General features: G+C 40.3%; 1 long non-coding RNA gene across 1 annotated transcript; it reads left to right on the top strand.

Annotated features, from left to right (window-relative positions):
* The first annotated feature begins 452 nt into the window (after positions 1 to 452).
* On the top strand, positions 453 to 3,513 carry LOC141785097 (uncharacterized). Its single transcript, XR_012597503.1, has 3 exons — positions 453 to 678; positions 2,967 to 3,068; positions 3,351 to 3,513. It is a non-coding gene; the product is annotated as an uncharacterized LOC141785097 (long non-coding RNA).
* Positions 3,514 to 13,814: the final 10,301 nt, after the last annotated feature.

The raw sequence follows: 13,814 nt of genomic DNA, 5'->3' as shown, positions 1-13,814 counted from the left end.
AGATAGATCTCTCTTGTCTAGACCTTGCTTATTTGCATGCATAGATCTTGCTTGTATAAATCTCCCTCGTTGATCGTGTAGATCTCACTCGCTTGTGAAAGTTCTGACTGGTGAAGTTGGATCTTGCTCAGGGAGACAGGAGTTGCTTGTGAAGATCTCACACAATAACATAAAAGATCACACACGTGATGATTAAAAAGATTTCACTTGTTAAAATCTCACTCATACAGACGGGTGGGTAGATGGACGTCATGGTCTGCTCAAAGGTGACAGAAGTGCCCTGATGTCTTCCAACGTCTAGTTAAAACAATAAAAAATCTGATTTAGTGCAAAACTTGAACAAAGCTGTTGTATGTTTGTCTCTTCCTCCTCCAGCCTCCACTGCAGCAGCAGGTGATTGGACTCACCTGAGCCTGATCAGTAATCAGGAGGAGAACGCAGAGAGGAGAAAACCTCAGAGCGTGTGGTGTTTCTCTCTGTTTCTCTCAGTGTTTAGCTCGTTTTGTTTTTTATTTAAAGCCCTGTGATCACTGTTCAGCGTTTGTGTTTGTTTTTTCCTGGATAAAGACTCTGTTTCCCATGAGCACCATCAGGACTTCAAAGCATGCAGTTGTTTCTGAGCGAGGATCTTCTTCTCTTTTTTAAAGACCGCCTTTTCCCAGGATGCAAAGCGATTTGGTAATGTATTAATTTTACTGTCACTCCTCTTTCATCCTGTAGCTGTCTTTGGAGTCACAACAGAAACAAATTAATGTTTTTATTTCACCTGTGTTACAACATTAACACCACACAAGGATTCACAATCTGATATCCCATCATGAGCTGAAAGACGTCACAGATAAAACACGTTTTCAAAGAAAACATTCAACTAGTTTTTTTAAAGAAACTGTTTTTCCTCTCACGTCAGGAAAATACCCTTTACCTGTTATTTTTTCTTTAATTCAAAGTACAAGTGTAAAATAATAATTTTAAAAAAACAGATTTAAAGGGAATTTTATTGATGATATAGAGACATAAACTAATTTTTCTAAGTGTTGCATTCTTTACATAATTTACATTTATTTATTTCTTATTTCTTCATCCATTTTTTATTATTATTATTATTATTATTATTATTATTATTATTATTATTATTATTATTATTGATAATAAATTATTTTTCTCCATTTTATTTCGTTACCTTATTACTAAATTTATCTTTTTATATTCATTTTTTAGCTTCATTTTTATTTCATCTATGAATAAATTAAATAAATAATAATTTAAAAAAAACTTTATTTATGCAACACTTTTCAAAAGCAGAGTAACAAAGTGCTGCACAAAATGAAACAAACAGTCAAAGAAATTAAAGAGAATGAAAGAAAGAGGAGTAAAAGAGAAATGTGAGAAACAAAAGAAAATAAATAAATTATTATTATTATTATTATTATTAATAATAATAATAATAATTATAATAAACAAAAGGTAAAAACCACCATATAAGAAAGAAAAACCTCAGAAAAATAAATAAATTAAAAAACAGTAAAACCATTAAAATTGATTTAAACTACAAAATATTAGAAATTAATACCTGCCTATGTACTGAGACAGAAAAAAGTTAAAGGAAAAATAAAATCAAAGAAATGTAGCATTTTAACAATTAAAACATGCTCAGTTAAAATCTCCAGTAAAAACTCATCCATAAAAATGTGTCTTTAAGAGATTTAAATGAGAACAAAAACATGTATTTCTCTAAAGCCAAAAATTAAACAGAAAAAAAGGAATTTTGCATTCTGGGAAAAAAAAATCCTGCTAAGCCCTTTAAAACGGTGAAAAGTGATTTGCCTGCTTTAAGGGAACTGTTCTGTAAATAAATGAGTTACTTTTTATTTATACGTCTTACTATAATGTGCAAAAAAAAAAATATATATATATATATATATATATACAAGTCCCAGTGCTGGTTGGATTCATCAACCAATCACATTTCAGGGTTTCAAACTTTTTTTTTTATTGTTAAAAATTCAACAGATACAGTTTTCATTTGCATAAGAAGAAAAACAGTTGAATCTATGAATCCATTAAAGACACATTAAATAGCAGAATAAGACATAAAGCACATACAAGAGACAAGACAACAACAAATAATGTTTCTTTAATATAAATACACTCTCAACTTTAAACATACAAGAATCAAAACAACAAACAAAACATACCCCAACCTTCAAATAAATAAATACATAAAACAAACAAACACAGATAAGATTGTATCATAGCAGTTCATGAATTTAATCTACTTCCAGAGCGATATTCCCAGGATTAACTTCATGTAGCATTTTGAAGTTCCTCTCTGGCTTTGTTGGTGAAACAGTATCTGTGAGGAAAGAGCCAGACTGTAAACTGATTAACAGCCAGAGGTTTGAGGATGTTCACTTGGGAAACAGACAAACAGATGAATCACAGAAGCAGAGTCCCTGCTCCAGTGCAACACCGCCCCCTGCTGGACAAACTGCGTCTCACTGCTGGAGCACCTGAGTTCACTGACACCCAACTGTGAGGAGAAAAGAGAGGAGTTAGAAACATTTTATCAGATTCATCTTCAGGGTGTCTACACCACCCTCCTCCTCTCACCTCCTCTCACCTCCAGCTGCTCCTCCTCCCTGCCTCAGTCCTCCTCCTCCTCTCCTCTTCCAGGAGACGACAGGTGTCACTGTATCCTTGCGCTTCAGCTGCGCCCCCATGCATCAACAAACGCTGCAAACTCCTCATGTTTACCCCAAACAGTGAGTCAGACTCTCCTCCGTCAGAGCAGACGGACAGGTAAGTCAGGCTGGCTCGCGCTCACACCAGCTGTGTCACCTGTGTCACCTGTGGGCGCTTTTATAACCCACGGTCCTCTCCGCTACAGCGTCTCCTCTCACGTCAAAACGCGCGTTACGCTCAGGTGACAGGTGTGCTGAGTCCTTGTTTTCCTCTTTCCTGTTCAGGAGGGGAGCTGGCGCGTGCCCATCTGCACCGGAAGAGAGGTGCGTGTGACGTCAGGGAGCGCTTTCACGCTCAGGTGCTTGTCCTGCTGACAGTGTGTGAAGGTAAGTGTGTCACTGAGACCAGCGTTCTGTTTGTTTAAGAGGAACACACACACACACACACACACACACACACACACACACACACACACACACACACACACACACGAAGTAGCCTACTGAAGGAGAGGTGTTCATGTGGAGGGAACTTTTTCCTACAGACAAGTTCAGAGAGTGTGTGTGTGTGTGTGTGTGTGTGTGTGTGTGTGTGTGTGTGTGTTTATCATTGGATAAATTATCACACATCTTTTCATCACATCATCAAAATCCGTAATCTGCCCCCAGAGCTCCCAGCATCCTCTGGGGCACGCTATCATCATCATCATCATCATCATCCTCATCATCTTCATCAGTCATCACCTGTTTGAGCCCCAGAGTCAATGAATCTCACACAAACACACATTTCCCACAACAATCACAGCATGAAACACACACTCACACACACACACACACACACACACACACACACACACACACACACACACACACACACACACACACACACACACACACACACACACACACTCGCTGTGTAACACACATTACAAAGCGCTCTCCAACTGAAGGAACTTTTAGTTTCTGGAGCTGAGTCTGCAGAGTCCAGCTGCAGACCTCACCTCTGGAGCCTCTAACCTGCAGACGTAAAGCTCCGCTGTCAGACAGGAAATAAACTGAATAATTTCAAAATAAAATGTTTTTTCCAATTCCAGTCAATACTTATCGTATTAACACACTCCAGTTCCTGATTTGGTTGAAAAAAAAAAGAAAAAAAAAAAGTGAGATGCACTCTTTATGTGAAACACATTTAAAAAAAAAAAGCTTCTGATGAAGCTTGGCTAGATAAAACCCAATAAAAGGCACGTTTTTATTCTGTCATTTTTTATTTATTTTAAGCATATTGAGATAAAAAACAGCACATTAAAATTGATTTTTAGCTTTTTTTTTTTTTATTATTTTTTTTTTAACATTTCTGGTCCAAATGTGTAACAAATTACAACATTACTAAGGCCAATGGCGGAGGTTGAGGTCTGGAGGATAGAGGCAAGGCAAGTTTATTAAATAGCACATTTTAGAAAAGTTCTTTACAGAGAAAATATATTAAAAGGAAACAAGTAAAATTCAACAAAGAAGCAGATTAAAAATGACAAAGTACAATAAAACAACAAATCAAATTAAAAGAAAAAAAAAAGAAAAAAAAAAAACAGATTTTAAGATAAGACTTGCAGTGAAGAGTTGCCAATTTTTTTTATTTATTTTTATTTTTCTTTAAGGTAAGTAATTGAAATGAATTGTTTAATTGCACTAATACAGGCAGCTGTAACAAGGTGTCTTCAATCTAGTTTTAAAGGAGCTCGAGAGGCGATTTCTGCAGCTGTACACTTCTCACATTTCCACTTGGATTACTCAATCAGACCAAAGTGGGAAAAGATTAAAAAAAAAAAAAGAAAAGAAAAAGTAATTGCAATGCATTGGAAGACCAGTAGAGGGCTGAGAGAACAAAACAGAGGCCATTTGGCAAAAATGACACCATAGAAGGAGACGAACCTGCTGGTGTCTCTATGTGCAACACGTGTGGAGGGATGTTTAGATCGTGTTTTATTGCGATCGCTGCAAAATCATTTCCAAAAGTCTCAAAAGTGACTTCAAACCAAACCAGTCAGTCAGCTCTGTGTGATCTTACTGTGGACAGAGAAGGGAATAAAAACACTGCAGGTGCTCCACCTATCAAAACTGTCAGCTTGGTCTGTGACATTTTTGGTAAATTAGAGAAATTTTCTAATATTCAAACATTTGTTCTCAAATATTCCATTAGTTTCCATATTAATGTCTTTGAACACAAATTAGTGGATACGTGGAGGCTGAAAATGTTACCCATCAGTCAGAAATGCTTATGGTTAAAATAAAAATGTCCATTTGAAAAAGTATGTTTGTACATCAGAATCAGTGTATGTGCCCTCTTCTGCCTGGATGTTGATGTTTGGGTTGTATCGGTACAATTTCTGGGCAGAGAGTGGGTGTGGTTACATCAGCCAATCACAGCATCTCGTGTGCAACTGGCTTTGAGTGTTGATTAGCTCGTGGAGGAAGCAGCTACGCAAGCAGACGTAGCTCGGAGGAAGAAAAACAACCAGAGTGAAACAAAACTCCAAACAGATAAAACTTTTTCCTAAACAAAGGCGAAGCTTGGCTCGACAGGAAGTTGGTCTTCTTAGTGTTTTTTTTTTTTTTTTTTTTTTTTTTTTTTTTTTTTGTAATGTGCAATTAAGTTATTACAGCACTGAAGATTCTTTTGTTTTTTTAAATCCTTTTTTTTTTTTTTTAAATCTTTTTTTAGTATTACCAAAGTACAATTAACAACATACACAGAGTTTTTTGGCACTATGGTGCTGTCATTAAACTGAAAGTTGGACATATTCCAGATTTTATCCGGGGCTCCACAACGAAATATGTTTTTATTCTCCTGTTTATGGTTAACGGAAGTCAGACCTGCGCTTTACCCCTGGTTGTGTTTCTGAACCATTTTTTGTGGTATTTCTGGTTTAAATTTTTGTTTTCTCTTTTGTTTCTAACATGAATTACCGTTTCATTTGCAGTGTTGGGAAAGTTACTTTTAAAAAGTAACAAGTTATAGTTATAGTTAGTGCTGAGAAAATGTAATTAGTTACTTTACTAGTTCCTGAATTATAAAAGTAACTAGTTACTTTACTTTACTTAAAAAAAAAAAAAAAATATTGGTGGCTCAGTAACAGAAAGGTCAACTTTATCATTATAGCTACTATTTTTATGACATGTAGTGGAACAATAAAACACAACAAATAGATTAGAAACATTGACAGGAATATTTATTTTTGTACACCAGAGTTGCTCTCATCTGGCAGAGTAACAGTGACTCGTTTCTTTGTCGTGTGTTTCGTGGTCAGGTGCTTTAAAGATTGGCATTGCTGGATTTCGACGTGGATAAACGTTTCTGCCCTGGGCAGAGTTTGCATTTCACAACAATGTTTCTGTCGTCTGCCTTTACCTCCATGAATTCAAAATAATGTTTGTTCTTCCATCCTGCAAAGCTGGCGCCGCTGCCTTCCATGGTAGATGGTTGTGAGGTACTCGTCTGCTCGCTGCTGCTCATCTTGTCGTGTTTGTTTACTGTGTGTGTGCACTTGATCGTACTCATGTCTGTGTGTGTGCAGCAGCATGGGCCCGCCCAACTCTGTTTCTGATTGGCTTACCGTCAGCAGTTCCTCTGTGTTGACCAATCATCACTATCACTCGCTTTCTCAGCAGCAAGATTCATGTTAGTATGAGAGCTCATAGCTCCTCGTCCACGCGTTTGTGAGAGGAGGAGGAGGAACGCGGAGTGCTTCATTATAACGCGACTAACGCAACTAACGCACCTATTTAATTCAAAAGAACTATAACGACACTACAGAATGACAAAAGTAACGTGTTACGTTAGAAGTTACAGAGAAAAGTAGTTTTGTTAGGTAACGTAATGAAAAATAATCGTTACTTCCCAACACTGTTCATTTGAAACGTGCATAATACATGTCGTGTTATGTTTTTGCAACTTGGAATTTCAGTGGCTTTGTCTTTTTTTAATTTATGATCAAGAAATCACCTCTAATGTGTCCTGGACATCCTCTCACCACTTTTACAGAAAAAAGGCGAACGTTAAAAATGAAGCTTTCTTCACTGCGGTATAAACAATACGTGATGCAGGATCCCTCAGGTTGAACTTATCTTTTCAGTGAGTGACTAAAAACAGCAGCTTGGAGGTGGAGTTTTCTGTCTGCGTCTTTACTCTCACCAGCAGAGGGCGCTGCCCCCAAAGACGCCGAGCGTTTCTGGAGGTATTGAGGTCAGATATTCACACGTACATCGGCTGCACTGTTAAGTGACATTACTGCCAGACAACAACAGTAACAGCCTCACTTTAAATGGAAGTCTGAAGTCTCCCTGTGGACATTTTTTTCAGTGTGAGAAATACAATGTGTGGCGGGACAAAAGATCCAAAAGAGTGACTGTCACGCTCAATGCGTGACACTTGAGAGCCCATCTACAAACGTCTACAAAATCTGGCTACGTCGAAATTTCATTTGTGTTTCATTGAGATCTGGTATCATTGGCTCTAAGGGGCGCCGAGTTCCTTCATGGTGTCGTACAGCTGAAAAAGTGAAAAAATAGACGAAGAAGACCAACTTCCTGTTTGCCTTTTCCGCTATGTGTTGACGATATGGCGACGCTCAGTCCCTGCAGATGGGTGCTCTTGAAAAATTTGGAGGCGTCACATTCAACTTCTGCAGCTATTCTCCTCCAAACGATGTCTTTGTGGTTTTTATGTCTTTGTGGTTTTTAGACAAACACAATCAGTGTTGAGTGTTTTGGTTTGTGACCGGTCAACAGCGGGCGTTTTGATTGGTGGGATGTGTCCTCGTCGCAAGCAAAACTTTGGAAAAATCGACCTTAGTCTGAAAAAACTTTGTTCAGTGAAAGAACTTTTGCTGGTGTGAAAGTTTGCTTTGAAAAACAGAAGGTTGGAAAAAAAAAAAAAAACGTGCAAAATATTTGCGCATCTGGTGAGCAAAGTGCTTTAGCTTTCTGCTAACCAGGTATGTGTCAGATACCTGTGATTAGCTTGTGCTAACGTGCTAAGTCAGGTGCACGGCTCTCGTCTCTCCCACATGGAAGCAGAATGCTACAGGTGGTTGCTGGGTTAGTGGGAGTGTTCATGTAGTCATGGTCAGAGGCTGTGGGTGTGGGCTGCCGCTGGCACTGAGCCACATTCAGGCCACTTTTGTGGTGTATTTTAATCTTTTCTCCTGTTTAATTTGACTCAGCACACATTAATGATCTTTAAATACCTAGATACAATACATTTTAGGGCTGTTTTTTTAACGCGTTAATTAGATTAATTAATTACACCGCAAATTAATGCGTTATAAAAATTAACGCAGATTAATCTGGATCCCAAACCCGCGAGGCGTTCAAAGACACACTTATTTTCAAATGTCTGGCATTTACAAACCGTTTGTCCTGCTTGGAAAAAGTGGTGTTCCCGTCAGATTTTCAAATTTCCGACGGTCCCTGAATGTATCACATCTAGCAACACGCTTTGAACCAGGGGGGGGGAAGACAGAGCGCTGTTAAGGGGACTGCCGTCCACATCTCGTTTATTCACACGTCCTTTTTGAAAATCTACAGAAAATCAACCGTTTGCTCAATTCTGTAAAAAACAGATAATTTTAAACTCTTTACTGCATCAAACAAGCCCTGAATGATCGATATATATCCAGTATTTAAATCTAAAGAATTCTTTGAAAATTTCCTTCCATCTTCCTGGTGTCATGTTTCAGCTTGGGGCTGCTCTGCACCAATCAGCAACAGTTTGTGTGTTCAGAGCATGTTAAACTGAGAATACTTCACTTTTCTTTGATCCAAGACTTGAAAAAAGTGTTTTGTACATAGTTCCTCACAGTTTTTAGCCTTTAGCCCTGGTTCTCCTGACCTCATAGAAGTATAGAAGTTCATATTGCAGTGAAAATTGAGTCCACACCGAGTAAAAATGTGAACAGAAGCAAAAAAAACCGTCCTAAAAATCAAATCAGTTTATCTTAGGTGCAGGACTGTGTAGATTTTGTAAAGATAGAACCATAAAACTCTTTTCATGTGTTCCTTATGCCTCAGGGTACCTTAAATGTGTTGTATATTCCCACCTTATTTTTAAATGTTTTTAATGTAATTTTAATGTCCTGGAATTCAGATTCTTTATTTTAGGACCTTAAGCAGATATGAGATTAAAATGCGATTAATTAGATTAATTAATCACAAATCCTGTAATTAATTAGATTAATTTTTTTAATCCCCTGACAGCAGTAATAAATTTATTTAACTATGTCAACAACAAAACAAAATCCAGAGTTAAAACGAGCCACATTCACCTGATAAATCCAGAAAGAAAGTCGTATCTAAAGATCTTGAAAGACAAAGATCTGCCAGTGGGGTTAGAAAAATACATGTTTAGTTTTCCTGTATTAATAAAGATCAATAATAAAGATTTCTTTTTCCTATTAGAATTAATTCAGTGGTCTGCATGTGCAATTTAAGCCAACAAATAGGAGCAGGATTTAGATTCAACGACTGTTTTGCTTCCCTTCATGATTAATTCAAAAGCTCGGTGGAGTACGTCACTGGAGAATAATGAACGCTGAATAGAAACCAGAGAAAAGCAGAAAAGAAACAACATCAGAAAGCAACAACCAAGGTCAGAAAGAGACAGGAGTGCATCCAGCGAACCAACGTCAGCGGCGTTTGAAGAAAGACGCAGAACAACACTGAATTATTCTCGGCAATGTGAGCAAAATGTGTTTCCAGGACTCAGAGCGTCCTCAGGGAGGAGACGTTAAAGCTGAGGACAGAGTCACTGAGTCTAAAGAGGGACTCCGCACACTTCCTGTGGACCTCCTCCTCCTCCTCCTCCTCCTCCCAGGGTGGTTTTAAATTTACCAGAAGAGAGGAGCAGAAACGTGGTATAAAAGTAAACGGCCCAGAGCCGGAGTGTCTGTGGCGAGGGATGGAGTCTGGTTCCAGGAAGACTGCGGGAGACGTGATGAATCCCCTGATGGATGAAATCTGCAGAAATGTTGTTGCTGTTTATTGTTTGATTTGCTGAAATGATGCAGTCTCGCTGAGCGTGGAGCAGGAGCAGTTTCTGTCTTTCTGAGCGTCACTGATGCTGGCTGTAACATCTGCTGTGATCAGCGTCTGACGTCGTTTCATTAACGATCAGTAACCACCGAGCAGAGGCCGCGTCAACCCGTTATTCACCAGAAAAATCTGAAGGTTGTCGTTATTTTAACGGATTAGAAAAACCAGTCCATCACTTTCATCCTCACACAACTGTTCATTAATCACATACAGCCCCTGCAGTTCACCTCCTGTCCAGTTGGTGGCGAGCATGCATAATTAATGAGGTCTTATGTTGTCCTTTTGTTGCTGACAGCACTTTTGCGGCTGAAATACACCAGATCTGTCTGCGGTCCGTCTCCGCTCCGGATCAAATAGGTTTCCGTATCCTATTTACAATCAGACTTAAATTGTCTCACGTTAACACCTTAGCCAGTCTGATTCACCCTGATCTGATTGTATTTTGGGTTGGATTGTAAAAGGTAGTCTACGCCGATTGATAATTCGCTCCGTGCTCCATGTAAACGGCTGAGTGGAGCTAACATAGGCATGTAAGTGACGTTGGCAGAGCAACACATGGCCAAACAAAAACAAACAGAAAAACTTGACACAATAAGCATCACCACCAAAACACAACGTGGATCCATCTTCCCAGAGTAAACAGGAAGCAGGACGTGCACCTCTTCTTCTCTTAGACATTTACAGGTAGTGGCAGAATGATGTAATGCGCAGGTCAAAAAAAAACAAAAAACAATACAATCGGATTCAGCTAGGGCCATGTACACACGGTTGAACGTGGATCTCTTTACTTCATAAATACAGATCAAATCAGATGCACTTAATTCGATCAATTTCAAGCCAATAAATCAAGCACAGCAGCATTGTTTCCAGGCTCTCATAGCCCCTCTGTTCAGAACGCTCTGATTTAGTGGGCGTGGCCTTCATATGTAAATGAGCCACCGCTGATACCGCCCCGCTCTTCCACGTCACTGAGAGCGGTGCCACGAGCTCCGAGTGCACAATGTTTAGAAAACAGAGAAGCTCCTTTACCGTAACATTACAGGCTAAAACAACAGGCGAACTGCAGCTAAAGTTAGCATCCTGAAGCTAACACAGAGACAGGGGGGACACTGAGGAAAAGCTCTTCCATCTGCTCCACAGCACACAGCATTTAAAATACTCACATTTCCAGGGTCCCAGGTTTGTTGGAGGATGGTTGGTAATGCGCCTGGATTCAGGACCAGTCTATTGGCTAGCCCTCTGTTGGACTGTCCAAAGTTGGAAAAGCAGTCGGCCGTGAAGTGATGAGCACACACATGCTCAGTTTTACTGAGTGTAGCTGGAACATTTCCTGATAAATGAACTCTAGACACTTAGTCTGTCTTCTTCTGAGATGGGAAGCTTGAGCATGGAGCTATGTGGCTGTTTACAGCCAAAAACAGAGCAGTGATGGCTCTTCAACTTTGGCATTCTCCTCCCCGCTGCAGTGGGAAGAGGAGTGGGCGGGAGGGGGTATCTGCTCCGGTGGACCAATCAGGTCAGACTTGCTCCTGATTGGTCAAAAAAGGGAATCGCTGATATCTGCAAATCCCCAAATTCCAAACAGCTGGTTTTAGGTCAGGATTTTACATTCACAAGCTCTACTAAGAACAGGTTTGGTCATTAAATATCACATTTTGTGGGCTGGGTGGAAAGACAAAGACCCACAAATTTCACTAAAAGACTTAATGAAGTGATTTTTGCAGAATATGGGACCTTTAAGATGCAGATTGAGCCGAGCTGTGTCAGGGCCTCATGCCGGTGTGTTTGTCCATCAACAATATGAAACATAGAAGGCTCAGGAGCAGACATTGGGCTCGATATTTTTATTGTCCATCATTGTGACGGACTGGGTCATAAAAATTCTGTCATAATCATTAATAATAATCCCTCGATTAAAAAAAATTGATGATGAGACCTTTTAGATATGAATTATCTGTTTTGGCTTGTCCCGATGTATGGGTTAGGCCGCCTCAGAGATGTGTACACAGATCGTTTTCAGTCACAGACCAAGGAGTTCTTGGTCTTCCCACATCAAACAGACTTTAGGAGCCAGACCAGGAGTCAACAGGTTTGAGGTTTTAAAGCCCAACATGAATGGATAGAGACTTATCAATGGAGGGCTTCTAGTTTGCCTGAGATGGTTTGAGCCGTGATGGATCCTCTGCCAATCCTGTGGTCTAGCAAAGGCTAATTACCTAGCACCGCTAGCACCAAAAACATAATCCAACCATCACCCAAATAATCTGAAAGATCAGTGTTTTTTATTTTCTGTATCACCTCAGAGTGAGCCCCTGCTCCTGGAGGTGGTTCAGGCATCCCTGACGCCTCCTTGGGGAGGTGTTTGGGCATGTCCAGCTAGGAGGAGACCCTGGGGTAGACCCAGGACACGATGGAGAGATTATATCTCTCAGCTGACCCGGGAACACCTCGGTATCCCCCCTGGAGGAGCTAGCAGAGATGGTCTGGGACAGGGGCCACTGATCTTCACTGATGGCATTGTTGACCTGAACCCAGATAAGCGGTGGAAGATGGATGGATGGATGGTTGGATGGATGGATGGATGGATGGATGGCACCCCTCAAGCTTGTTTAAGTGTTGAAACTAAATTCTTTCTTTAACAGTTTATCAGCATTTTTTTTTTAACTTGGGCTTTTACGTGTAGTCTGACTGTCCTGTTGGGTCTTTTGGTTGTATTCTTCGCTGGCCTTCAGTTTCAGAAAGCAAAAGTAAAGCAAGAGGATAATCCATGGTTTTTAAAACATTAGTTGTTTTAGACCGACTATGAAGAAATTTGTAGGTAATCAAAGGAAACGGTTACTGGGAGGTGTATCACTTGTGGTAGTGTCAGAAGTGGACTGCAGCGCCACCTTCTGGATTGGAGTCACGCTCATACTGTGGTGAAGATGTGACCATAAAATAGTATTACCACGTCTGCTAAAACTACAGCGTTTTAACTGCTAATTCACCATGTAAAGCCGAGCTGCTCAGCAGAGCAGAGTCCCTGCATCCAGCACTCAGTCAGTCGGCTCTTGGTGGGTGTATCCTTCGGTGGCGGTTGTGTGACTAACTGACATCACAGAGGAGGAGCTGCTTTATCAGATTACTCCAATAAAAAGAAAGGATCCTCGTGTCGTCACCAAGGGCGAAATCTCGCGGCCAAATGGCAATGACCTATTTTCAGAGGCATCAAATCTCGTTCTAGGATATCAGAAAAAATACAACATCTCATTTTTTGAACATTCAGGGGGTGAAAGGTCTTGTTTTCAAATTTATTATATTATATGTAAGTATTAAATCAGGGATCAGTGTGATATGTCCCCTTTAAAGGAGTCCATCAACTCCAGAAGCAACGAGTGACGTCACAGACCCTACAGGCCGTGCTGAGACCACACATGAAGAAAGAGCAGGTACCTTCCTGTGTCCCCGTCCTCTGGAGTCAGTCTGAGGTCTGCCCCCCCCACCCCCTGCTCCACCTACCCCCCTGACAGAGCTCTGGGACTCCCTCCTGGGTGGACGTTCAGAGGAGGATAAATAAATTGAGTTTGAGGGGAGTAATAAAACGCATCTGTCGGTTTCCACGTGGTGTGGCTCTGGCTGCTGCTAGGCAACGTGTGTAGCTGCTGCACTGCAAAAAGTGAGCTCAGAGAAAGAAAGATAGGAGAGTTAAAACCAGGTTTTCTTTAACCTTTCCCTCTTTCCTGTGAAAGCATCCAAACATGAACCCTCTGTAAAAGCCTTCCTCTTGTGTTTCTTATTTATTTAATTCCTCCTTTAATTATGCTAATTCCTCAGCCTTACATAGAGCACTTTGCTTTCCGAAGGTGCTGCACAAATAAACCTTCCTCCGCGCTAATTGCCTCCTCTTACGGTCATTAGGAGTGAAACATGCACAGGGACGAACATCAGCAGCACTCTGATGCAATTACGCGAGCACTCTCCTGCCGGTCCGAGGCGGCAGCCGCGCGCGCAGGGCGGTTATTCGACTTTAATGTGACGTGGATTGTAGCTTTGATGTGTTTGGCACGC

The sequence above is a fragment of the Halichoeres trimaculatus genome, unplaced genomic scaffold, assembly GCF_033239565.1.
Source record: "Halichoeres trimaculatus isolate MK-OKI-2021-1 unplaced genomic scaffold, fHalTri1.1 fHalTri1_scaffold_2, whole genome shotgun sequence".
Classification (NCBI taxonomy): domain Eukaryota; kingdom Metazoa; phylum Chordata; class Actinopteri; order Labriformes; family Labridae; genus Halichoeres; species Halichoeres trimaculatus.
Note: the sequence above shows the minus strand (reverse complement) of the source record. Positions and strands in the feature narration are given on the sequence as shown.